Source organism: Staurois parvus, unplaced genomic scaffold (assembly GCF_062004578.1).
Source record: "Staurois parvus isolate SC_StPar_1 unplaced genomic scaffold, SC_StPar_1.0 ptg003635l, whole genome shotgun sequence".
NCBI classification, from domain to species: Eukaryota; Metazoa; Chordata; class Amphibia; order Anura; family Ranidae; genus Staurois; species Staurois parvus.
Window position 1 is genome coordinate 95,779 of NW_028321431.1, and position 4,619 is coordinate 100,397.

Here is a 4,619-nt window from a genome sequence, read left to right on the forward strand (position 1 = left end):
CTGTGAGAGATGGAGAAACACCCATTACTGCCCAATGTGGAGAGACTGGAGGTCTGCCCCTCCCCCCCACGGGTGACAGAGGGGAGTATACCTATAAGACATGGAGCCCGCCCCTCCTACTGCAGGGTGACAGGCACACACCACTAATGTATGGAACCTGACCCACCTACTGTAGGGTGACAGGCACACACCACTAATTATTATTATTATTATTATTATTATACAGTATTTATAAAGCGCCGATAGTTGGCTCAGCGCTGTACATTACAGAGGGGACAGAACATGTGACAGAACAATACCAATACAATGTGATACATGAGGGGATCGAGGGCCCTGATCCTGGGAGCTTACAATCTAGGAGGGAGGGGATGGTGGCACAGGAGGAGATAGCTGTGGGGGATGGAGTGGTAGGAAGAGTGGAGGAGGTCGGCAGTTAGCAGGGGGTGGGGTAGGCTTCCCTGAAGAGATGGGTTGTCAGGGTGCGCCTAAAGGAGAGGAGAGTAGGTGATAATCTGATGGGTTGGGGCAGGGAGTTCCAGAGGATGGGTGACACCCTGGAGAAGTCCTGGAGGCGGGCATGGGAGGAGGAGACCAGGGAACTAGAGAGAAGGAGGTCTTGTGAGGAGCGGAGTGTGCGTGTTGGGTGGTACTTGGATATTAGGTCAGTGATGTAGTTCGGGGCAGTATGGTGGACAGCTTTGTACATCAGTGTTAGGATTTTGTATCTGATCCGTTGCGCAATCGGAAGCCAGTGGAGGGATTGGCAGAGGGGGGTGGAGGACACTGAGTGGAGGCCAGTGGAGGGATTGGCAGAGAGGGGTGGCGGACACTGAATGGAGGCCAATGGAGGGATTGGCAGAGGGGGGTGGAGGACACGGAGTGGAGGCCAGTGGAGGGATTGGCAGAGGGGGGTGGAGGACACTGAGTGGAGGCCAGTGGAGGGATTGGCAGAGGGGGGTGGAGGACACCGAGTGGAGGCCAGTGGAGGGATTGGCAGAGAGGGGTGGAGGACACTGAGTGGAGGCCAGTGGAGGGATTGGCAGAGGGGGGTGGAGGACACTGAATGGAGGCCAGTGGAGGGATTGGCAGAGAAGGGTGGAGGACACCGAGTGGAGGCCAGTGGAGGGATTGGCAGAGAGGGGTGGAGGACACCGAATGGAGGCCAGTGATGGGATTGGCAGAGAAGGGTGGAGGACACCGAGTGGAGGCCAGTGGAGGGATTGGCAGAGAGGGGTGGAGGACACCGAATGGAGGCCAGTGATGGGATTGGCAGAGGGGGGGTGGCGGAGATGGAGCGGTTGGAAAGGTGGCTGAGTCTGGCAGCCGTATTCAGGATGGACTGAAGCGGGGATAGCCAGCGGCGAGGCAGGCCAGTGAGGAGGGAGTTGCAGTAGTCGAGTCGTGATATGATGAGGGAGTGGATGAGCTGTTTAGTGGTTTCTGGGGTTAGGAACGTGCGGATTTTGGCGATGTTGCGGAGGCGGAGTCTGCATGTTGCGGAGGCGGAGTCTGCATGTTGCGGAGGCGGAGTCTGCACGAGTTTGTTAAAGATTGGACTTGGGGCTGGAAGGATAGGTTGGAGTCCAGAACGACACTAAGTACTCTGGCCTGCAGGGCGGGTTTGATATTGGCGTTGTTGGACCTGATGGAGAAGTCAATGGGGGGGGGGGGTCCGGGGTGGGGGGGGGAAGACAAACTCGGTTTTGGAGAGATTCAGTTTAAGGAAGTGGAGAGACATCCAGTCCGATATGTCGCTCAGTAGGTGTGTGATTCGGGCGGAGACCGAGGGGGTGAGGTGAGGGGCGGAGACTGAGGGGGTGAGGTGGGGGGCTGAGAGATAGATTTGTGTGTCGTCGGCATAGAGGTGGTAGTTGAAGCCGTGAGAGTGTATGAGTTGGCCAAGGGAGGAGGTGTAGATGGAGAAGAGAAGGGGCCCGAGGACAGAGCCTTGAGGGACCCCAACACAGAGGGGGAGTGAGGGGGAGGTGGTAGCATTATAGGTAACGCTGGAGGAGCGCTGTGACAGGTAGGATGAGAGCCAGGAGAGAGCAGAATCTCTGAGGCCGAGGGAGTGTAGTATTTTGAGGTGGAGGGGGTGGTGGATGGTGTGGAAGGCCGCAGAGAGGTCAAGGAGTAGGAGCACTGAATAGTGGCCATTAGCTTTGGCGGTTAGCAGGTCGTTGGAGAGTTTGAGTAAGGCGGTTTCGGTGGAGTGTAGGGCGGTTTCGGTGGAGTGTAGGGCGGTTTCGGTGGAGTGTAGGGCGGTTTCGGTGGAGTGTAGGGCGGTTTCGGTGGAGTGTAGGGTGGTTTCGGTGGAGTGTAGGGCGGTTTCGGTGGAGTGTAGGGCAGTTTCGGTGGAGTGTAGGGGACGGAAGCCGGACTGTAGGGGATCGAGGAGGTTGTTGTCTTTGATGTGAGAGCATAGGCGGGTGTAGACGAGGCGCTCAAGGAGTTTAGATGTAAATGGGAGGAGGGAGATGGGTCTGAGGTTATTCGGGTCATTGGGGTCCAGGGAGGGCTTTTTAAGTATGGGGGTGATGTGTGCATGTTTCAGAGGGAGGGGAAAGTGCCGGAGGAGAGGGAGAGATTGAAGATGTGGGTGAGGGAGCGTAGGATGGAGGGGGAGGGAGGTCGTAGGAGTTGTGAGGGGATAGGGTCGAGGGGGCAGGTGGTGAGGCGGGCATCAGAGAGGATCTTGGAGACTTCCTCGATGGTAGTAAGGTCAAAGGTGAGGAATGTAGGGTGGGGTGAGAGAGGAGGTCAGAGCAGTGGTGGGGCCGTGGGAGAGGGGTGATGAGGGGTAGCTGAGTGAGGGGGAATGGGGCTGGAGGGAGTATGAGCAGCAACGAAGTCCCTGCGGGTTATGTCGAGGGGGAGGGGGGATAAGGGCGTAGCTGTGTGAGAGGGGACAGGTTGAGAGGGCGTGTGAGTTGCGGCGATGTCCTTGCGAATTGTGTCCAATCTTGTTTTTGAAGTGTTGGCAATCTCAAGGGCGGTGAGGTGAGGTGCTGGGTGGAGGTGGGGGTGGAGAGAGTAGAGAGTTGAAGGTGAGAAGAGTTGGCGAGGATTGGAGGAGAGGGCCTTGATGAGGGTCAGGAAGTAGGCTTGTTTGGCTGCATGGAGGGAGGAGGTGTAGGTGCGGAAGGCAGATTTGTAGCGGGTGAAGGCTTGTTTGGATTTGGTTTTGCGCCATAGTCCGCTCCAGGGCACGACTGTGTCGTTTGAGGGTTTTGGTGTGATCAGTCTGCCAGGGCTGGAGCGGTCGGGGTCTGATGTTGCGTGTGGTTAAAGGCGCTAGTGAGTCAAGGGCTGTTGACAGCGCGTTGTTGTAGGCAGTCATAGCCAAGTCGGGGCAGGACAGGGGGAGGATGCTGTCATGTATGGAACCTGACCCACCAGACTGCCCCTCCTCTCATAGGGTGTCATAGCGAAATAAGAGTCAGACCTTCCCTCTACAGGAAGACAGGGTGAAGAGGAGCGTCCTGTGGGCGAGGGGAAGGGGGCAGCGTCCTGTGGGCAGGGTTAAAGAGGGAGTGTCCTGTGGGCAGGGTTAAGGGGGCAGCGTCCTGTGGGCAGGGTTAAGGGGGCAGCGTCCTGTGGGCAGGGTTAAGGGGGCAGCGTCCTGTGGGCAGGGGCGAGGGGGGAGCGTCCTGTGGGCGAGGGGGGAGCGTCCTGTGGGCGAGGGGGGAGCGTCCTGTGGGCGAGGGGGGAGCGTCCTGTGGGCGAGGAGGGAGCGTCCTGTGGGCGAGGAGGGAGCGTCCTGTGGGCGAGGGGGAAGGGGGAGCGTCCTGTGGGCGAGGGGGGAGGGGGCAGCATCCTGTGGGCGAGGGGGGAGGGGAGCATCCTGTGGGCGAGGGGGAAGGGGGAGCATCCTGTGGGCGAGGGGAAGGGGGAGCATCCTGTGGGCGAGGGGAAGGGGGCAGCATCCTGTGGGCGAGGGGCAGCATCCTGTGGGCGAGGGGGAAGGGGGCAGCATCCTGTGGGCGAGGGGAAGGGGGCAGCATCCTGTGGGCAGGGTAAAGAGGGAGCGTCCTGTGGGCAAAGGGAAGGGGGCAGCGTCCTGTGGGCAGGGTTAAGGGGGCAGCGTCCTGTGGGCAGGGTTAAGGGGGCAGCGTCCTGTGGGCAGGGTTAAGGGGCAGCGTCCTGTGGGCAGGGTTAAGGGGGCAGCGTCCTGGGGCAGGGTTAGGGGGTTAAGGGGCAGCGTCCTGTGGCAGGGTTAAGGGGGCAGCGTCCTGTGGGCAGGGTTAAGGGGGCAGCGTCCTGTGGGCAGGGTTAAGGGGGCAGCGTCCCTGTGGGCCAGGGTTAAGGGGGCAGCGTCCTGTGGGCAGGGTTAAGGGGCAGCGTCCTGTGGGCAGGGTTAAGGGGGCAGCGTCTGTGGGCAGGGTTAAGGGGGCAGCGTCCTGTGGGCAGGGTTAAGGGGGCAGCGTCCTGTGGGCAGGGTTAAGGGGGCAGCGTCCTGTGGGCAGGGTTAAGGGGGCAGCGTCCTGTGGGCAGGGTTAAGGGGCAGCGTCTGTGGGCAGGGTTAAGGGGGCAGCGTCCTGTGGGCAGGGTTAAGGGGGCAGCGTCCTGTGGGCAGGGTTAAGGGGCAGCGTCCTGTGGGCAGGGTTAAGGGGGCAGCC